Source organism: Oncorhynchus keta, chromosome 10 (genome assembly GCF_023373465.1).
Source record: "Oncorhynchus keta strain PuntledgeMale-10-30-2019 chromosome 10, Oket_V2, whole genome shotgun sequence".
NCBI classification, from domain to species: domain Eukaryota; kingdom Metazoa; phylum Chordata; class Actinopteri; order Salmoniformes; family Salmonidae; genus Oncorhynchus; species Oncorhynchus keta.
The window spans coordinates 15,637,669-15,661,312 of NC_068430.1; the positions used below are offsets into that span (position 1 = coordinate 15,637,669).

General features: G+C 40.6%; 1 protein-coding gene across 4 annotated transcripts in view; it reads left to right on the forward strand.

Annotated features, from left to right (window-relative positions):
* Positions 1-1,039: 1,039 nt before the first annotated feature.
* The window catches only part of LOC118389445 (caM kinase-like vesicle-associated protein), a 34,617-nt gene continuing 12,012 nt past the window's right edge, over positions 1,040-23,644 (forward strand). For 2 of the 4 annotated variants that reach the window (XM_035779348.2, XM_035779350.2), the window contains exon 1: positions 1,040-1,284. The gene's annotated coding sequence lies outside the window, so the exon portion shown is untranslated. Of the gene's footprint in view, positions 1,285-15,820; positions 15,939-23,644 lie in introns of those variants that run through there. The other 2 variants (XM_035779351.1, XM_035779349.1) reach the window with 2 other exon arrangements.

Consider the following 23,644-nt stretch of genomic DNA (forward strand, 5'->3'; position numbering starts at 1 on the left):
ACAGCCAGAAGAGGACTGGCCACCCCTCATAGCCTGGTTCGTCTCTAGGTTTCTTCTTAGGTTTTGGCCTTTCTAGGGAGTTTTTCCTAGCCACCGTGCTTCTACACCTGCATTGCTAGCTGTTTGGGGTTTTAGGCTGGGTTTCTGTACAGCACTTTGAGATATCAGCTGATGTACGAAGGGCTATATAAATACATTTGATTTGATTTGACCCCTGCAGTCCGCTGCACAGAATGAGCAATTCAAGAGACCATGTGTGGCTGTATAATTTAAATCTGGGACTATTTGGCCAAGGAAACATTTCTGGTTGTTCTCAGGGAATGTAAAACATTTAGGAAGCGAGACTTAAAATGGGATTGAGTGAAGAAGTAGCAAATATGTTGAATGAGAAACTAATGAGCATGAGAGAGTACCTTATATTTTTCAGTCTAATATGGCTATTTACTTACTTTTGTAGCTCTTCATCAGAAGCACGCTTTTTGTAAGTAGTTAGGCCTAACTGTCCTTCACAAATTTAGCTGGAATTTAACCCGAAAGGATTGGCGAAATATGATTGGGTGAATATAGGCCTATGTCTATGACATCGCCCACTCTTGTTTTGCACTGCGCATAATATCAGAATTCAGATCTTCAACATCAACAGTATACCACATCCTTAATCCTAATGATAAACAGGCCTATATTTTCATAAACGTGAAGTGACTGCAAGAGATAGGTTGGAATGTCTGACTGAAATACAGGATGTTGACAAATCTACCTTATATATATATAAATTAGTGGTGTTTCAATTTGTTGATAAAATGCTGGACATGATTGTTTGGTTGCCGGTCAAAGGGCCAACATGCAAGACTGTCTAGCAATCGATAGATTTTGCTGTTGATTGGAGAAAATATGATAAATTATTTTCTCAATATGCTCATACAAATATATTTTTTTTATAAATGTGGTTAACATCAATGGAAAGAATGGTTGATTTAAATTTGCCCGTCCCCCACTCGCACGTATATGCACACGCACACCACGCCTTCCTTGCCTGCACGTTGGTTAGTAGAGTAGGCTGCCTACCACCGATGTTCATGTTCTCGCCGTGCTGCTCTCGTAAAGAAGCAGTTGATGAAGCAGATGAGCCAGGATCTACCTTTTTTATTTAACAGGGAATGAAAGTATACACTGCTAACTAACGCACGAAAACCTAGCGCTCATCAAGTTATTTCTACCACAAAGCACACGTAAAGAAAGAAAATAACTGAGAAAGCGGACACAATTTTGACAGAGTAATTTCAGGTGAGTGAGCAGCGCTGCGCGCACATTGGACATGTTATAATGTCAAACGTTAACTACGATATGTCAAGCATTTTCTGAATAAAAAACCTATACATTTTTTTGGTGTCATTTTGTTGGATTTCACTACAATTTGAATGGCTTTCTTGACGGACATTCTTCACTGCTTGTTGCAGGTTTCAAAAAGAAGGTTAATTTGAGTTACAAGAATGGCGAATTTCAAAAAGCAATTTTAACCAATTCCATTTAATGTAAACACATGAAAGTGAACCGTTCTATAATTGCCTGAGACATTTGAAAGGATTATAGAATTTGAAAAAAAATACAGGAATCAGATGAAAATATATATATTTTCATTAGAATATCGTTAGATTTGATTGCGTATCAAACAACTAATTAATAACTACATTCAAGCCAAAACCATTAATAATGCATGACTATTGGAAATGACACTGGTGACGTCATATTATGACACTGGTGGCGTCATATTATGACCATGTGCACTTTTCCTTTCCCTCGTCAAAGTTTAAGGCACAGCATCTAATGCTGCAGCATCTCCCTCAACTCTGCAGGTTATAACAGTCTCCCTGTGTCCCTGTCACATTATCCAGCAGATTAACATATCATATTAACACCCTTCTCACTTATCATCAGAGTGATTCCTCCTCATTCTTGATTCCACATGTAGACTTGCTGCTAATCAGGTTGCACCTCTCCGCTTGTTGTTCAGATAATGTCATTGTTACCCTCTCAAGTGATTTTACTGTTTAAAAGGATTCAGATTACTTCTGATATAGCAATACCGCACTGTTGGGTATCAGACGGCACCCTCCGACCCAAAGAGCATGTCCTCACATGCTCGTGGATGTCAAGCCTACGCACGCTTGTGGATGTAACCCACTGCAAAAACTGCTTGAAAAAACATTGTTTCCACGTCATTTCAACAAAAAATCTATGATGACGTTAAATCAACTTGGCAAGCTAATTGGATTTGCAAAAAGGTCATCAACATAAGTGCATTTCATATTTTTGTAACCCAACTTTTAATCTAAATCCAATGATATTGTTTATTTTTTTGTTAAGTTCACATTGAATTCACATTATTTAACAACTCATCCAAATGTAAATTAAAATTGCACTTTGAACTGACCACTTCCAACACCAGTGTAATGAAATCGGCAAGGATAGTGAGCTTACCACAGTGGTATTAAAACCCACAACCTTCTGTCCCGTAGCCCAGTGTGCCATCGACTGTGCCACAAGAACTTGCTTGTGTGGCCTGTTACTCAGTACTTTGTTGAAGCACCTTTTGGCAGTGATTACAGCCTCAAGTCTAGGGTATAACGCTACAAGCTTGGCACACTTGTAGTTGGGATGTTCGATCGGGTTCAAGCGCGGGCTCTAGCTCTAGCTGGGCCACTCAAGGACATTCAGAGACTTGTCCCAAAGCCACTCCTGCATTGTCTTTGCTTAGGGTTGTTGTCCCGTTGTCCTCAGACTTCACCCCAGTCTGAGGTCCTGAGCTCTCTAGAGCAGGTTTGCATCAAGGATCTCTCTGTGCTTTACTCTGTTCATCTTTCTCTCGATCCTGACTATGCTGCCACCACCATGCTTCACCGTAGGGATGGTTCCAGGTTTCCTCCAGAAGTGACACTTAGCATTCAGGTCAAAGAGTTCAATCTTGGTTTCATCAGACCAGAGAATCTTGTTTCAAGGGGTCTTAATACTTTCCGAATGCACTGTATATGCAGTCACAGAGCAGGAACTTTATGACAGTGGTGGGTCAGTGGCTTGGATGGAGCCATTGCTTATCACTAACCCTGTTTAATAGAGTTTCTATTGTTAATATAGTTTTTAATAATAACCCTGTTAATAATAGTTTCTATTGTTCCATACAGATGTAAATGTAGGAGAATGGTATTCTTTATCCAGGTTTTCAGATCAGAATATTTCTGGCCTGTCAGAAGAATAGTACATTTGATTTGCATCATCTGCCTCTCCTCGGAGTCTTGATCTTTAGTCCTTAATGACGCAGATTATTTTCCTCAGCTTTAGGAAATGCACAATTGTACAGTGGTTGCTCCACTAAAAGATTTGCCATTATGCTGCAGGAGTTAGAGGTAATTTGTGGTTTAGTACTGTACCCTGCGTCACCACTTAATTACTCTAGACTAGCGCAAGGGGGAGTTAGAGCACAGATTATGCTTTTGGGTCCTACTGTGTGTCTGACAATGAATGGGCGACATACACCTAAATAGAAACGGATAATTGTGCATGACTTCAGTATTACTAAAACTGTTGTTACACTAAGGTTATTTTATTTTGTTAGGATTATTTTGCTCTTACTGTAGTACTGTAGCCCACTCCCGACCATTCACATTGTACAGTGCCTGAGTGGTGCAGAGGTCTAAGACTGTGTTGTTACAGATGCTTGTTCAATACCTGTGCCAGCCTCGACTGGGAGACCCATGAGATGACTGTAGGTTTTTGGTTTCTCTCCCTCTAAAAACAGAAATAAATCATTCTAAATAACAAACTGGCTTTACTTACAAATTAGTAACAATGTCTAACCCCATGTTCAAGAATGGCCTTTTTCTCACTAATTTTACATTATTTGTAAACAAAATCATCTCCAAAATGTTATTTTTTAAACAAAGCAATTATTATTATTAATTTAGAATTGTATAAAAGCCCCTTGGACAGTCACACAGATATATTATTAACCCTTTTATTATCAGGACAATATATATTGGCTCCAGAGTGGCGCACAATGGGGTTGTCTTGCAGTTCTCCAGCTGTATCCACTTCTCCAGCTGTATCCACTGAAAGCGCGCAAGGTTCAAGGCATGAGGGCAGGGGGCACGGGATGGGCCGCACAGAATACGGACCTAGCCCAGGAGGAAGGGAGAAGGAGGAAGTGGGGGGGGTGGACTGCCACCCCGCCACACTGGGTAGCACAGAGCAACACTTTAAGGGGCATTGCACTAATAATGGTGCTGAATAAGGAACCGTTTCCTCTGTTCTTAGTGCCAGTCTGCACGTTCAAACTAAAACAATGGAACCAATAATGACATCTTTATGCTTTTGTTGATAAAATAATGATAATAATGATAAAAAAATATATATACAAATAAAATAAATAAAATAATAAATAAAATAAATAAAATAAATATATATATATAAAAATACTCTTTCAAAATGTTTATTTATTCCCATAGTTATTATTACTATCACTGAAATATTGGAAAAAAATTGTCTAATGAAGGTAAACAAATAGTTACTTACTGGAAAATACTCTTTCAAACACACATGGTCAAGTTGTACAGCGCCATTATGGCTATTAGCAGGTAGCTGGACAATAAACTTGCCTAGAAGGAGGGTAGGGGGTGAATTCTATCTTGAAATATATTTCTTAGTTAGGTTGGCTGTATCACAACCGGCTGTGAGTCCCATAGGGCAGAGCACAATTGGTCCAGCATTTCTCTCCCTCTATGAACAGAAATAAATGTTTTGGCCTTTACAAATATTTAGCCTTTATTCAGATTACAATCGCTCAATTTATTTTTAAAAACAACAACGAAATAACCTAAAATATTGCTATATATTGTCAAGTTGATGGCACTGTCATATAGCGGCACCTACATAAAGCTGAGTGACTCACTCATTCATGGCTTTCGATCAAAATAAATAAGTACCAACATTCTTTCTGATAGTCTTTAATAAAGAAATGTTTTGGTTATCCTGACCTGAACACCACGTGGGCTATTAGCAGGGTAGCCTAGTGGTTAGAGTGTTGGACTAGTAACCGGAAGGTTGCAAGTTCAAATCCCTGAGCTGACAAGGTACAAATCTGTCGTTCTGCGCCTGAACAGGCAGTTAACCCACTGTTCCTAGGCTGTCATTGAAAATAAGAATTTGTTCTTAACTGACTTGCCTAGTAAAATAAAAAAATATATATATACCAACACCTCTCTGTATTTTGATACTTTGTGGATGGGGGCTCCCCAGTGACGCAGCTGTCACTGCATCGCAATGCAAAATGTGTTGCAACAGATACCCGTTGTGGCCGCCACCGGGAAACCCATGAGGCGGCTTTTGGTTTTAATTTAGAATCCTCCAATCCTCTATATGTAATTATTGGACGGAGAGTCACGTCATATTTTTCAATATACTGTAGGCCTACCGTAGATGACATGAGTCTCACTATTGTTGAATAATGTGCTGTTAAGTGGTGTATACAGTGGGGCAAAAAAGTATTTAGTGAGCCACCAATTGTGCAAGTTCTCCACTTAAAAAGATGAGAGGCCTGTAATTTTCATCATAGGTACACTTCAACTATGACAGACAAAATGAGAAGAAAAAATCCAGAAAATCACATTGTAGGATTTTTAATGAATTTATTTGCAAATTGTGGTGGAAAATAAGTATTTGGTCAATAACAAAAGTTTATCTCAATACTTTGTCATTGCCAACCAACGGTATATACGTCAAACGTTTTCTGTAAGTCTTCACAAGGTTTTCACACACTGTTGCTGGTATTTTGGCCCATTCCTCCATGCAGATCTCCTCTAGAGCAGTGATGTTTTGGGGCTGTTGCTGGACAACACAGACTTTCAACTCCCTCCAAAGATTTTCTATGGGGTTGAGATCTGGAGACTGGCTAGGCCACTCCAGGACCCTGAAATGCTTCTTACGAAGCCACTCCTTCGTTGCCCAGGCGGTGTGTTTGGGATCATTGTCATGCTGAAAGACCCAGCCACGTTTCATCTTCAATGCCCTTGCTGATGGAAGGAGGTTTTCACTCAAAATCTCACGATTCATGGCCCCATTCATTCTTTCCTTTACACGGATCAGTCGTCCTGGTCCCTTTGCATAAAAACAGCCCCAAAGCATGATGTTTCCAACCCCATGCTTCACAGTAGGTATGGTGTTCTTTGGATGCAACTCAGCATTCTTTGTCCTCCAAACACGACGAGTTGAGTTTTTACCAAAAAGTTATATTTTGGTTTCATCTGACCATATGACATTCTCCCAATCTTCTTCTGGATCATCCAAATGCTCTCTAACAAACTTCAGACGGGCCTGGACATGTACTGGCTTAAGCAGGGTGACACGTCTGGCACTGCAGGATTTGAGTCCCTGGCGGCGTAGTGTGTTACTGATGGTAGGCTTTGTTACTTTGGTCCCAGCTCTCTGCAGGTCATTCACTAGGTCCCCCCGTGTGGTTCTGGGATTTTTGCTCACCATTCTTGTGATAATTTTGACCCCACGGGGTGAGATCTTGCATGGAGCCCCAGATCGAGGGAGATTATCAGTGGTCTTGTATGTCTTCCATTTCCTAGTGATTGCTCCCAGTTGATTTCTTCAAACCAAGCTGCCTACCTATTGCAGATTCAGTCTTCCCAGCCTGGTGCAGGTCTACAATTTTGTTTCTGGTGTCCTTTGACAGCTCTTTGTTCTTGGCCATAGTGGAGTTTGGAGTGTGACTGTTTGAGGTTGTGGACAGGTGTCTTTTATACTGATAACAAGTTCAAACAGGAGCCATTAATACAGGTAACGAGTGGAGAACAGAGGAGCCTCTTAAAGAAGAAGTTACAGGTCTGTGAGAGCCAGAAATCTTGCTTGTTTGTAGGTGACCAAATGCTTATTTTCCACCATAATTTGCAAATAAATTAATAAAAAATCCTACAATGTGATTTTCTGGATTTTTTTCTCATTTTGTCTGTCATAGTTTTCGGGAGAACTTGCACAATTGGTGGCTGACTAAATACTTTTTTGCCCCACTGTATCTATTAATTTAAAGAGCATATTGAAGTTAGAAGCAATAGGATTTGAAGCAAAGCCTACAACTATTTTAGCACCGTTTTGTGATGCTCTGAGACAAGCATGGGGACTCGTCTTGATAAATCAATGACATTTTTATTTTCACTGAGTCTCCGTTTGGGTATTCAACAGACCTACAATTAGGGTGTAGAACTGTTATGCTCTTAGGGTAACCTTTTATTTAACAAGGCAAGTCAGTTAAGAACAAATTCTTATTTACAAGGACTAGCTACTTCTTCCTCCCCATCGGGGAATTGAACCCCAGTCTCCCACGTGCCCGCATAACACAGGGATTCTTTAGCTAAATAGCTAAGTACTGTAGCCTTCTCCCGACCGCCAAGTTGTACAGCGCCATAATTTCCGTTCCATCCGAACAGAAACCCAGAGGTTTTTTTGTTTTTCTTGGAATATAAACACAATAATATTAATCAAATTAATTAAACAAACATGTTTCAAAACAGTCCCATATACTATGTGCTCTGATCAGGCCCTACACCCAAACAAGGGCACTGCGTTCATCCACCTCTGGCCTGCTCGCCTCCCTACCACTGAGGAAGTACAGTTCCCGCTCAGCCCAGTCAAAACTGTTCGCTGCTCTGGCCCCCCAATGGTGGAACAAACTCCCTCATGACGCCAGGACAGCGGAGTCAATCACCACCTTCCGGAGACACCTGAAACCCCACCTCTTTAAGGAATACCTAGGATAGGATAAGTAATCCTTCTCACCCCCCCCCCCCTAAAAGATTTAGATGCACTATTGTAAAGTGGCTGTTCCACTGGATGTCATAAGGTGAATGCACCAATTTGTAAGTCGCTCTGGATAAGAGCGTCTGCTAAATGACTTAAATGTAATGTAAATGTAAATGTTCTTATAAAAAAGGTTTTAAATTGTCTTGTACAGCTACTATTGAAGGCTGTCAAATGCTTCTCAAAGATGCCATCTGGTGGTCAAACTAGCACTAACTAGCATTAATTGTACCATGCAAGCTGTACAGCAGTACGCTGCAACTTTTAAAGGAAGCACCACTGTGGTGTATTTGAGGTATAAAAATGCGTCTAAAGTTTTTGTAATTTCCACTTAACTTCAGACTTGATTTGTCAGAACGAAAAATGTGCCATTAATTATAATCCACATTTCCTGCTGCTGCAGGATTATTTCCCTGCTGTGAGAAACTGGTCCAATTAACATAGCGCATCTGTAAGTGTTTTGTGATGAAGATCATGTTTGAAAAACACTTCAATAGAGAGGCAGACACTGCCTTCTGTTCTGTCCCCTCTGTACATGTAGCATGCTTTGTGTTTGTGTCCATGACGGCTGCGTAGTGGTTGTGTTTTAATGTGTCCAGCCGACATTATGTAACATTCAAGCTTAATGTGTCAGACACGAGAAGGGAGAGAGGCTGTTGTTTTTTCTTAATTAACTTCGAATGTAAAGGCTATATTTCAGAACTACCAAAATCTCAAGTAGTAGTCTCTAGCAAACATAGGTAATTCACACCTATGTAATGATTTTGAAACCCCACCCCCACAACTATCCTATTAAAAGCAGTGTATATGTATTTAGCTTTTTTGGCACAGGTCTTTAGGAACTAGACTTCACACGGTCCACGGATCGACTCCCGCATCAGCTGTTCTCGCTCTCTTGACATATGTCGGCTATATTTTCAACTAAGGTTGGACAGTATTCAGATTTTCATACCTTCATACCTTTCCTTTACCAAACCAGGGTATACAGTATTACTGGCAGTGCCTCTGTACAGACTCAATCATAGAATATGGAGAGAAGCAATCACTTATTCCCTTTGCTAAATGGCTGTAAGGGAAATCACATCTCCCCAATGACAAGGTCAGTTTGCTCAATATTCCCATGGGTGACAATTTATGGCGTGGAAATCATAATGTAGCCTATTATTAAAGCATGTGTAGCCAAACACCAGCCTGGTTATGTATGAGGGTTGAAGGCCCTTGACTGCGCAACATGACAACAGCTATTCACATTTCAATATTAAATTAAATGAGATTTGTTACATTGGATTAAGTCATGTCCCAATCAACATAAGTGCACATTTGCCTGAAGTCACTTACTGTCACCATACTGTAATGTCTGTAATAACAGCTTCTTCTGGGAAGCATATTCTGGGTAATTATTGGTGTGTGTGTGATATTTACTTAAAATATAATTAGGCTAACATATTCAAATGTCTGTACTTTACTTGAGGGAAAATCCGGAAAACAAGGGATCAGTGTAAGGCAATTGGAGTTGAAATAATATCTTATAGAAGTTCTATTCACACAGGGGAGAGACCGGAGAGCACTGCAATACAATTTTGAGGAAAGAGGTCCTTAGCCAATCAAAGAACACAAACTTAAAGCCCTTTTTACCGGCAATAAAATGAGAGAAAATACTGATGTCTAAGTAAATCCTCACACCCTACTGAAAGTGTTGCAGTGATCTGAGTCAAGATGAGTGAATCTATACTGAACAAAAATATAAACATAACATATATAGTGTTGGTTCTATTGTTTCATGAGCTGAAATAAAATATCCCAGAGAATTTACATACTCACAAAAAGCGTATTTGTCTCAAATTTGTTTACATCCCTGTTAGTGACCATTTCTCCTTCTCCAACATAACCCCTCCGCCTGATAGGTGTGACATATCAAGAAGCTGATTAAACAGTATGATCATTATGTAACAGTATAAGTTTAGACCATCCCCTCGCCCATACCCGGGTGCGAACCAGGGACCCTCTGCACACATCAACAACAGTCACCCACGAAGCATCGTTACGCATCGCTCCACAAAAGCCGCGGCCCTTGCATAGCAAGGGGAACCACTACTTCAAGGTCTCAGAGCAAGTGACGTCACCGATTGAAACGCTATTTAGCGCGCACCGCTAACTAAGCTAGCCGTTTCACATCCATTACAATTACACAGGTGCACATTGTACTGGGGACAATAAAAGGCCACTCTAAAATGTGCAGCTTTGTCACACAACACAATGCTACAGATGGCTCAAGTTTTGAGGGAGCATGCAATTGGCATGCTGACTAAAGGAATGTCCACCAGAGCTTTTGCCAGAGAATTTAATGTTAATTTCACAAAAATGTCATTTTAGAGAATTTTTATATTATATTATTATATTACTATTATTAATTTGGCAGTACGTCCAATCGGCCTCACAACGGCAGACCATGTGTATCCACGCCAGCCCAGGACCTCCACATCCAGCTTCTTCACTTGCAGGATCGTCTGAGACCAGCCACCCAGACAGCTGATGAAACTGTGGATTTGCACGATCTAAGAATTTCTGCACAAACTGTCAAAAACGGTCTCAGGGAAGCTCATCTGCGTGTTCGTTGTCCTCACTAGGGTCTTGACATGACTGCAGTTTGGCATCAGAACCGGTTTCAGTGGGCAAATGCTCACCTTAACAACTTCTTAGGGCTGCAATCCCGTTAACCTCTCTAGAATAGGGTCCCACTTGGCCAAAAGCCAGGAAAAATGCAGCCCAGCAAATTCAAATAAAATTATATAAAAATCAAACTTTCATTAAATCACACATGTAAGATACTAAATTAAAGCTACACTCGTTGTGAATCCAACCAACGTGTCAGATTTAAAAAAGGCTTTTCGGCGAAAGCATAAGAAGCTATTATCTGATGATAGCACAACAGTAAACAAAGAGTAGCATATTTCAACCCTGCAGGCGCTACACAAAACTTATTTTGTTGGCACTCCAATATGTCCCATAAACATCACAATTGGTCCTTTAGTTCGATTAATTCCGTCCATTTATATCCAAATGTCCATTTATTTGGCGCGTTTGATCCAGAAAAAACAGCTTCCAATTTGCGCAACGTCACTACAAAATATCTCAAAAGTTGCCTGTAAACTTTGCCAAAACATTTCAAACTACTTTTGTAATACAACTTTAGGTATTTTTAAACGTTAATAATCGATCAAATTGAAGACGGGTCTATCTGTGTTCAATACAGGAAGACAACAAACCAACGCTACTTTTCAAGTCTTGCGCAACTCTCAACAGTGTTACCCAGTTCCTAGATGGCCGTACTTCTTCATTGCACAAAGGAATATCCTCAACCAAATTCCAAAGACTGGTGACATCCAGGGGAAGCGGGAGGAACTCAAAACAAGTGTCTAAGAAATATTGTTTCCCAATGAGAAACCACTGAACAGACAGAGACCTAAAAAAAAAAAATGTGGACGGTTTGTCCTCGGGGTTTTGCCTGCTTCATAAGTTCTGTTATATTCACAGACATGATTCAAACAGTTTTAGAAACTTCAGAGTGTTGTCTATCCGAATCTACTAATAATATGCATATCTTATATTCTTGGCATGAATAGCAGGAAGTTGAAATTGGCCACGCTATTTATCCAAAAATGAAAATGCTGCCCCCTTTACCTTAAGAAGTTAACGGGATCGATATGACAACAGCCAGTGAAAGTGCAGTGCGCCAAATTCAAAACAACAGAAATCTCAATTACAATTCCTCAAACATATGTATTTTATGCCGTTTTTAAAGGTAATCCTGTTGTTAATCCCACCACAGTGTCCGATTTCAAATAGGCTTTAGAGCGAAAACACCACAAACAATTATGTTGGGTCACCACCAACTCACAGAAAAATTCTGCCATTTTTCCAGCCAAAGAGAGGTGCCACAAAAAGCAGAAATAGAGATAAAATGAATCACTAACCTTTGATGATCTTCATCAGATGACACTCATTGGACTTCATGTTACACAATACATGTATGTTTTGTCGGATAAAGTTCATATTTATATTTAAAAAATCTCAGTATACATTGGCGCGTTACGTTCACTAGTTCCAAAAACATCCGGTGATATTGCAGACAGCCACATCATTTTACAGAAATACTCATTATAAATGTCAATAAATACAATTGTCAGACATGGAAATATAGATATACCTCTCCATAATGCAACCACTGTCAGATTAAAAAAAAAAACTTTACGGAAAAAGCAAACCATGCAATAATCTGCCATGTTGGAATCAACAGAAGTCAGAAATAACATTATAAATATTCCCTTAACTTTGATGATCTTCATCAGAATGCACTCCCAGGAATCCTAGTTCAACAATAAATGTTTGTTTTATTCGATAATGTAAATGATTTATGTCCAAGTAGATTCTTTTGTTAGGGCGTTTAGTACACAAATCCAAACGCTCGTGCAGGTCCAGACAAACGTAGGACGAAAAGTTCAAAAAGTTATATTACAGGTCTCAGGAACATCTCAAACTAAGTACAGAATCAATCTTTAGGATGTTGTTATCATAAATCTTCAATAACGTTCCAACCGGAGAATTCCATTGTCTGTAGAAAAGCCATGGAACGCAGGTCGCTATCATGTGAAATGCGCTTGACCAGGACCTGGCTCTCTGCCAGACCACTGACTCAAACAGCTCCCATCCGGCTCCACATCACAGTAGAAGCCTCATTCAAGTTTCTAAAGATGGTTGACATCTAGTGGAAGCGACTAACCTCAGATTTCGCACTTCCTGTTTGGATTTCTTCTCAGGTTTTTGCCTACCATATGAGTTCTGTTATACTCACAGACATAATTCAAACAGTTTTAGAAACGTCAGAGTGTTGTCTATCCAATACTAATAATAATATGCATATATTAGCAACTGGGACTGAGGAGCAGGCCGTTTACTCTGGGCACCTTTCATCCAAGCTACTCAATACTGCCCCTGCAGCCATAAGAAGTTAAGTGGCCCCTGGCACGCTGTAGAAGTGTGCACTTCACGCATGAGTCCTGGTTTCAACTGTATCGGGAACTGTATGGGGTTGTGAGGGCGAGCGTTGTGAACAGAGTGCCCCATGGTGGCAGTGGGGTTATGGTATGGGCAGGCATAAGCCACAAACAACGAACACAATTGCATTTTATCGATGGCAATTTGAATGCACTGGTGGGGCCTACATACCCACCAGACATGTCAGCCATTGAAGAGGAGTGGGACAACATTCCACAAGCCACAATTCTATGCGAAGGAGATGTGTCGCACTGCATGAGGCAAATGATTGTAACACCAGATACTGTGTCACACCCTGACCATAGTTTGCTTTTTATGTTTCTATGTTTTGGTTGGTCAGGGTGTGATCTGAGTGGGCATTCTATGTTGGATGTCTTGTTTGTCTATTTCTATGTCTGGCCTGATATGGTTCTCAATCAGAGGCAGGTGTTAGTCATTGTCTCTGATTGGGAACCATATTTAGGTAGCCTGGGTTTCACTGTGTGTTTGTGGGTGATTGTTCCTGTCTTTGTGTTTGCACCAGATGGGACTGTTTTAGGTTTTCTCACGTATGTTGTTTTTGTTAGTTATCTCATGTGTAGTGTCTTTATAAATTAAAGAACATGAATAACCACCACGCTGCATTTTGGTCCGCCTCTACTTCACCTAAAGAGAACCGTTACATACTGACTGCTTTTCTGATCCATGCATCTACTTTTTTTTCTGTGACCAACAGACACCAGTCATGTGAAATTGATAGATTAGGGCCTAATTAATGTATTTCACTGGACTGATTTCCTTACATGAACTGTAACTCAGTAAAATCCTTGAAATTGCATGTGCCGTTTATTTTTGTTCAGTGTACAAAAAGCTCAAGTTTAAGGGGAACTATAAATGATGGCAATTTGTGTTTCATTCCATCTTAAACATGCTGTATTTTGCTAGATACAGTGCATTCGGAAAGTAGTTAGATCCCTTGACTATTTCCACATGTTGCTACGTTACAGCCTTATTCTAAAATGGATTCAATTGTTTTTTTCCCTCAATCTACACACAATACTCCATAATGACAAAGCATATTTATTAAAAATATTAAATTGAAATATCACATTTTGCATAAGTATTCAGACCCTTAACTCAGTACTTTGTTGACATGCCTTTGGCAGCGATTACAGCTTCTTGTGTATGATGCTACAAGCTTGGCACCTGTATTTAGGGAGTTTCTCACATTCTTTTCTGCAGACCCTCTCTGCACAGCTATTTTCAGGTCTCTCCAGAGAAGTTTGATTGGGTTCAAGTCTGGGCTCTGGCTGGGCCACTCAAGGACATTGAGACTTGTCCCAAAGACACTGCTTTGTTGTCTTGGCTGTGTGTTTAGGGTTGTTGTCCTGTTGGAAGGTGAACTTTTGCCCCCAGTCTGAGGTCCTGAGCATTCTAGAGCAGGTTTTCATCAAGGATCTCTTTGTACTTTGCTCTGTTCATCTTTCCCTCGATCTTGTCTAGTCTACCAGTCCCTACCACTGAATAACATCCCCACAGCATGATGGTGCCACCACCATGCTTCACTTTAGGAATGGTGCCAGGTTTCCTCCAGATGTGACGTTTGGCATTCAGGCAAAGAGTTCAATCTTGGTTTCATCAGACCAGAGAATCTTGTTTCTCACGGTCTGAGAGTCTTTAGGTGCCTTTTGTCAAACTCCAAGCGGGCTGTCATGTCCCTTTTACTGAGGAGTGGCTTCCGTCTGAAACTACCACAAAGGCCTGATTGGTGGAGTGCTTTAGAGATCATTGTCCCTCTGGAAGATTCTCCCATCTGCACAGAGGAATTCTGGAGCTCTGTCAGCATGACCATCAGGTTCTTGGTCACCTCCCTGACCAAGGCCCTTCTCCCCCGATTGCTCAGTTTGGCTGGGCGGCCAGCTCTAAGAAGTCTTTGTGGTTCTAAACTTCTTCCATTTAAGAATGATGTAGGCCACTGTCTTCTTGGGTACCTTCAATGCTACAGACATTTTTTTGCTACAGAAATGCTACAGATCTGTGCCTCGACACAATCCTGTCTCGGAGGTTTACGGATAATTCAGTCGACATGGCTTGGTTTTTGCTCTGACATGCGCTGTCAACTGTTGGACCCTTTATATAGACAGGTTGAATTTAGCACAGGTGGACTTCAATCAAGTTGTAGAAACATCTGAAGGACGATCAATGGAAGCAGGGTGCACCTGAGCTCCATTTCGAGTCTCCAGTCTCATAGCAAAGTGAATACTTATGTAAAAACCTTTTTTTTTATATACATTTGCAAAGAATTCTGACAACCTCTTTTCACTAGGTTGAGGGGGGAAAAACAATTTTGTAAATTTAAGAATTAAGCTGTAACTTTAAAAAAATTGGAGAAAGGGAAGGGGTCTGAATACTTTCCGAATGCACTGTATCTCAATCTTCAACTAGTCATTGATTGCCATTGGATAACTACAGAGAGCTGTGAAAGACTACAGACAACTATCAGTTTACCTTCCATGGAACCTGGTCTGATAAGGTTAAACCACAATAGCTAATTAGTGTCCTGGTTTTACAGTAAAGTGTTTACATTCATAGAAATAACAGTGAACAAGAAACAAATGGTTCACGTCATACTTCATGTGCTTGTAGATAAAAATACATTTTAGATTGGGTTATAGCTGATGAGTACTCACTATTAAATATATTTGAAGGCACTAAAATCATTCCATGAAGGACCTCCTATTTTGATCTTTTGATGCGAGACCAAAAATGTTTTTGTACTGCATCCAAACCCAGTGAGGCGTGCATGACGAGACTAGCCAACCACTAAATTTAGCTCTGTTCCTGTACAACACAGTGTGGATGGGCAATGCGTCTATCTCCCCCTCCTCACTGTACCCCTGACTCTTATGTAGGACTTGGTAACCACGGCAACAAACAACATCTGAACAGAATGGTCAGATCAGACGGTAAAGCGTGAAGAAGAGGGAATAAAGATCCCCTGACTTAAAACAATAAGTCAGAAGCTTCCATCCCGTCAACAGCAGATCAAACAGGTAAAGAGGAGCTTCACACACCTGCTTGATGCAGAGATCTCTCGCTGTTCTCTTCTCACCAGTGATTTCATGCCGTTTTAGGATTTCCTTGCTGTTGTGTAATGATCAGACGTGTTTGGTTTTCTGTTGTCCTAGGTGCTGATGGTACCAATCTATGTTTTTGTTTTATACTAAATCTAGTGTGCATTGAGGTTGATTTAATCAAAGTCCACCAAGTGGGGGGTGAAATACATGCAATGGTTATAGCGTTCTGAAAGGCAACGTCTGTTTCCTAGCTTGGTGTTGTGCATGACCATCTGTTCCCTGTCACCAGTGCTTCACAAGAATTAACCTTTGAAAGTTCCAAGCTCATGCCAGGGATCAGGGACATGTCTGTGGCTGGTGGCCAAGCACCGACCTGCGTCAGACCTGGGAGAAGAATTTACATTTTAGTAAATTAGCAGACGCTCTTATGCAGAGCAACTTATATGAGTAATTCGGGTTAAGTGCCTTGCTCAGAGGCACATCGACACATTTTTCACCTAGTTGGCTCTGGGATTCAAACCAGTGACCTTTCAGTTACTGGCCCAGTGCTCTTAACCGCTAAGCTACCTGGTTATTGTATGGTACTTACAGTAGTATTATGAGGCTTTATATTACAGTGAAAAAATATATAAACGCAACAAGTAAAAAAATGTATAAGGAAATCTATGGATTTTTCAAGACTGGGAATACAGATATGCATCTTTTGGTCACAGAGACCTTAAAAAAAGGTAGGGGCGTGGATCTGAAAACCAACACATCTCCTTTGCATCGAGTTGATCATGCTGTTGATTGTGGCATGTGGAATGTTGTCCCACTCCTCTTCAATGGCTGTGCAAAGTTGCTGGATATTGGCGGGAACTGGGACACGCTGTCATATACATTGATCCCAAACATACTCAATAAGTGACATGTCTGGTGAGTATGCAGGCCATTGAAGAGCTGGGACATTTTCAGCTTCCAGGAATTGTGTACAGATCCTTGTGACATGGGGCCGTGCATTATCATGCTGAAACATGAGGTGATGGCTTTGGATGAATAGCATGACAATCGGCCTCAGGATCTCGTCACGGTATCTCTGTGCATTGACGTCACGGTATCCCTGCCCATACCATAACCCCACCACCACCATGGGGCACTCTCTTCGCAACGTTGACGTCCGCAAACCGCTCGCCCACCAGACGCCATGCACTCTGTCTGCCATCTGCCCGGGACATTTGAAACTAGAATTCATTCGTGAAGAGCGCACTTTTCCAGCATGCCAGTGGCCATTGAAGGTGAGTATTTGCCCGCTGAAGTCTGTTATGATGCCAAAATGCAGTCCGGTCTAGACCCTGGTGAGGACAGAGCACGCAGATGAGCTTCCCTGAGACAGTTTGACTGTTTGTGCAGAAATTCTTCAATTGTGCAAACCCACAGGTTCATCAGCTGTCCGGATGGCTGGTTTCAAACGATCCCGCAGGTGAAGAACCCGGATGTGGAGGTCCTGGCGTGGGTACACGGGAGGGCAGTTGGCTGTACTGCCAAATTATCTAAAATGATGTTGGAGACGGCTTATGGTAGAGTAACATTGCATTATCTGGCAACAGCTCTAGTGGACATTCCTGTATTCAGTGTGCCAGTTGCAGGCTTCTTCAACCTGAGACATCTGTGGCATTGTGTTGTGCAACACAACTGCACATTTTAGAGTGGCCTTTTATATTCCCCAGCACAAGGTGAACCTGTGTAATGATCATGCTGTTTAATCAGCTTCTTGATATGCCACACCTGTCAGGTCGATGGATTAACTTGGAAAAATATAAATAAATGCTCACTATAACAGGGATGTAAACACGCTTTTGTGCACATGGAAAATGTCTGATATCTTTTATTTCAGCTCATGAAACACAGGACCAACACTTTACATGTTGTGTTTTATATTTTTGTTCGGTGAATGAAATGAGCTATGGAAACAACTAGGGATGCACGATATATCAGTGAGCATATCAGAATCGGATGATATTAGCTAAAAATGGCAACATTGGCATCGGCCCGATGTCTGTCTAGTTTAGCGCCGATATGCAAAACCGATGTCAAAGCTGACGTGCATACCTATATATACCTATATATATATACCTATATATATACCTATATAGCGTAAGTAGATGACATAATGATGAAAAAAACACACTACAAGAGAACAAAACCAAAAAAATACTAAACTCACACTTCCAACTACTAAACAAGTTCAAGCCGAGCAGTCATTTGAAGGAGTAAGACGTTTTCAGCAAGACAACTCAAAGGAGAAATCCCTTAACGCCAAGATAATGGAATTCATTACCCTTGACAATCAACCGTTCTCTGTCGTGGATGAAGTTGGCTTTCACCGACTGATCGAGCACCTCGAGCCCAGGTACACACTACCAAGTAGGCTCTATTTTTCAATTGTTGTACACAGTGTTGTTGAAATGCACATCTATGAGCTAGTTGCTATGGGCGTCACTGCTATTAGCTTCACGGCTGACATTTGGACCAGCGATGTCAGCCCCATGAGCATGCTGAGTCTGACAGCACAGTGGGTCGACGAGGATTTTGTACTGAGAAAGCCGTATTGCTCAAGAATGTGCTGGTTCTCATTCCGCTGCTACAATTTCAATGGCATTTGACAACCTGTTTGAAACTTGGAAACATGAACACACTCCTAGCGCCATTTGAACAAATGACTTGAGAAATAAGCTAATCAACTGCATCTGCAGCAGACGTGATTCTCACTGTCATGGCATTGAAACACCTTCTCAACAAAACTGCCGACCCAGACGGTGGAGTTAAAACTTACAAAAGTACTTGAGGCTGTGAACAAGCAATGGAAATGGACACAGTGACAGTGCCCACCGAGGAAGAGAGACCACAAACAGACAGCTGAAACTTTACTGCTTGACATGCATGATGAAATCCTGGTTGAGAATGAAACGACTGAACAAATGAACAACAAAACAGCAAGTAAGTGAAAGAAATAGGTTTTGATTATGTTTTACTGGTAATGGGGACATAAGTATATGCCAACAAAATACCTTTTTGGTCAGTGTGTGTTTCTGTGTAACCTTTATTTAACTAGGCAAGTCGGTTAAGAACAAATGCCATGTCACGATACAACAGGAATATAGCAGGATAGACTGTGATGCCTAAGACAAATTTTTACTTGCAATCATAAGCGGGCGTTAGACTCTGTTCCTTTTTTCTTCCTTTCTTTGTTGGATTATAACAGGATATAATGAGGACTACATGAAGTATGTCTTGCATGTAATGGACATAAAAAAAAAGGACTTGTCTTGCGTTACATTTAGGTTGTTTTCTCAATTTTTTTATTTTTTTATTTTTAAATTGAATCCAATGAACTGAGCAGGCTGGGCTGACATGCTTATAGACTTTCTAGGACTTTCAAATATGAGCATGCCGTTAAGATTGTGCCGTTTTTATTATTTCTATTAATATTATCTGTTGTTAACAATTGATTTTTTCGGACTTTTTTTCATGTTACTTGGTTAGTTCTCTTAAGCATCCTCATAGGTATTTATGTTATCATGGGACTGCCCATATTTCCCTCTGGCCAATGCCAATTGGTGGCCAAGGGTTTGCCTTAGGACGCAAAGGTGCGTTCTCTGCCTTCGCTCAATTTGAAATGATTTCAAGAGCAAAAGAAGACCAGCCTTCTGAATCAGCAACAGAGAAGGGCTTCCCCATCCTGAAAAGGAGAGGAATATTTTATCATATTGAAATGATTGATTCTATTGAAAAAGCTGGATGTTTTCTACTGAGGGGTAATAAGTGGCTTTTTATTATCTTCAGCAAGTTAGGTGAGAACCCAGTCTACTTTTGCTCCCATAAATTTCATAAAAGGGACATTGTGTGTCTCCTTTAAACAGAATATGCACTGACAGTTTTCCTTGTCTGTCACAGTCAACAGACTGACAATCTTATTATCCTAGACCTAATCTTTGCTATTGTGCCAATGTCCATCCATTTTCAATTCATTTGAATGCTTTGACTCCTAACATAACGTTTTTTTTATTGTTTACGTGACCCATTCAAGCAATGAAAGACCTGAATGGACCACAATTTCTAAAGTGAATGAATTCCCGACAATGACCATAGAAACAGGATGGTAATACACTAAATGGGGAGGAAATGGTTTTGGATGTTGGAGCATTGGCCTTGTGGCATTATATTATGTAATGAATGCCGTTTCATTCCCTTCCAATGATTCAAATACAAACAACAAGAAACATAGAAATGTACCTTGTTTAATTTTAGGTGAGCATTTATTCCAGTGCTAATGATTTGTTTCCTCTTTCTGGTCATCCATCGATCTTTTAACAATGATAATAATGTGCTGGGTGCTTATTTGTCCTATTTCACACCCGTTGACTCCAATGCTTCCCACAATTGTGTCAACTTGGCTGGGGATGTTCTTTCGGGTGGTGGACCATTCTTGATACACACTGGAAACTGTTGAGCATGAAAAACCCAGCAGCGCTGCAGTTCTTGACCCAAACTGGTGCACCTGGCACCTACTACCATACCCCGTTCAAAGGCACTTAAATCTTTTGTCTTACCCATTCACCCTCTTAATAGCACACATACACAATCCATGTCTCAATTGTCTCAAAAATCCTTCTTTAACCTGTTAACAAATGACATCAATAAGGGATTATAGCTTTCACCTGGATTCACCTGATCAGTTTGTCATGGAAAAAGCTTAAAGTTTTGAATACTTTTTGTATACTCAGTGTATATTTAGCATTTGTTTATGATGTAGTTTTGTGGTTGTTGCATCCTGAATTATAGTCCTAAATAGACTTTGTTCCAGACTGTTGATATTGCTGTAAGGCAGAGTCTTTGACAAAGAACAATGTCTAACTTGTTTGTCTCAGTGGTGTTGTGACAATACTTTTTGCGTATTCAGGATTGAGTTAGCACAGAGCCTCAGGCAATACAGCAAAGTATTATGCATGTTTTTGCATTATGCTAAGCATTATCTCTGTTAGCTATATCATACCCACTGATTCATGCTGTGTCTCGCAATCATTTTGTTTGCTGAAACGGATTTTAATTGTTGCTTTGCTAGGAAAACAAAATAATATAATAAAAAGCGAACAAGGGGTTTACCAGACATAAAACCAATTTCAAAAGTGACCCCTGAGCCGACACTTCACTATTAGAACAAGAGGCGCATAGCGAAACCGTAATGGGATTTTAGAACTAAGTGTCACAAGGCAGCATGTCATTACGAAGCAGTTATATAAGCTCATTTGGTGTGCGTGTGTGAGAAAATAGTAGATGCTGTAATACAGAGACAGCCAGGCAGGCAGCAGTTATAGGGACCATTCCCCCAGGATCCATGCTAGGGAAGGGGGCTCAGCAGGAGAAGATTGGCACACTGTACTTTGGACTTCAAACCACTCACAAATCACCAGTTAGTGATGCTGAGCTCTGCAGCTTTCAGGTGCAAGATAAAGGAGGTGCATACTGTAGTTAGTATATATATATATATATATATATATATATATATATATATATATATATACACACACACATGTACAGACTAAACATTATGAATAACACAAGTATTGTAAATTATTACACATTATGTTAGCATGTATGTATTTGGCTATACTCTTACACCTGCCTTCTTTTACCTGGATTTAAAGGAGACTGCAGGAGGGGCTCCAGATAATGTATTGTGAACATGAAATATCTCCCATCTAGCATTTTTCCTATTGTGTACGATATAGTGCTGAGGACGCAGTACTGAAATATTCATTAGATAATACACAGATACTCCCCCACTGGGAGGGGAGCGATTTTAAAACAATGATCCAGTTTAGGAGAAAGGGATAAGTGTAAAGGATACCTGTGGGCTGCCCTATCAGCTCCAACTCCCTAATGTTCCCAGTTATCTAGGCCCTCCCCAAAAACAGCCTAGCCCTCCTGGTTTACCTGTTTTCTGGCCATGCATTTTTCCCTGTGACGAGGTGCTGATGATGTAAAAGTGGGGTTTAGTGGTAATTCGCTAGGAGTTCAAAACTCATGATGGAAGAACAGCAGGTGTTGTGCTGGCCTCATTATACTGCCATTGTTTACAGATTGCTCGTTGTGGAAGCTTCCTTAGCCTGGCATCCTTGATCAACCAAACCTAAACTATTCGGTTTCACCAAAATAGCATTTCTCATTAATATACAATATCTCTAGGAACAACCGCTTACGATTTGTCGGATTTAATCTGTCCTTCCCAATCAAATAAGCGTTTTAAAATACGTTTTTACACAGGGTCTCTCATTTTCCACCTGTAGAAGTGGGTGATCACGTGAGCAATTACTCTCAAGTGACGGCGTGGTCTAGAATGGTCTAGAATGGACTACAATGGCAGCCCACAGGCGGAAAATGGGATTGTTCCTAGAGATATTGAATATGTCTCTGTGGACGGGAAACTTTGTTTTGGTGAAACCGAATAGTTTAGGGTTGGTTGATCAAGGATGCTGGACTACAGAGGCTTCTGCAATGAGCCACCTAAACAAATGTTTTTAAACATTTTTATTTAACCTTTTATTTAACTAGGCTCTTTGCAGGACGAGGGAAACTATAGAGCAACCAGAAACACATTTTCAGAGGCTTATTTTAGTGTATGTATGGAAGGGGTAAAGGGTAAAACAGAAATGTGTGTACTCGCACACAAGCGGCTTATGAAAATGTGCTGGCAAACCTGCTGGCACTGCTCTTATATTATCTCTGTTATACAACCACCTAGACTATGGAATATAAATGCAATGTGCTGCAAGCTGACAGAGGATTACAGGCACAAACATACCGCTGCAGGTGTTGCTGCCAAAGTATAGCCACAAAATAAGAAGTTCATGAAGCTAATGCCTTTAAGACAAACATTTGGGGAGTGATGTCGAATATAAGGTAATCCAAAACCTATGGACTAAGGTTTTGACAGACTTGACCCACTTAAAGATCTACAGTGTTGTCCATTACAGAGCTGACTATCAAATGTACAGCTAAAAACTAGATGGACATGACAATCATATGTCATCATCCCCGTTGTTTTCTAATTCTAAACTCTTTTATTGTCGATTTTACAGTAGGCTACATTTACTAGAGGTACTGTAGAATCAGTGTAGATGACTTCTGTTGTGGAATGGGTTTGTCTCTCTTGTGGAGTGGGTTCGGATCAGCATACACAATGGACTAGTACCACTCTCTTTATGAATGGAAAATAGATATACAGTATCAAACAGAAATTATATTAGTATAGCTGCAGGAGATATGACAACACAGAACAAATGGCCCATGTATTTCTACCAGTTGCAGTAGTAGAATTGCATGAGGCGAGGCTGATTTACAGTTTATCAGCTTCACTGTGCTGTTCAGTCAACGAGTCAGGCAGTATGTATCTCTGGAGCCCTGATCCTGTAGTTATATAGTAATGAGTCCCACTGTGGCCCACACTACACTCATCCTCCTCTGTCTTCATTCCAGGAACTCATTCTCTCCTTCCCGTGCAGATGATTGATTCACGACCTGAAACAGAACTATGCGCTCTTCTCTCTTGTTGCAAAGGGTTTGTTATTTCCCTCTCCTGGCTGATTACTATCAGTCTACCAGTCAGATGGAGATATTGCCTGCTCCGCTCCAACGCGGACAGG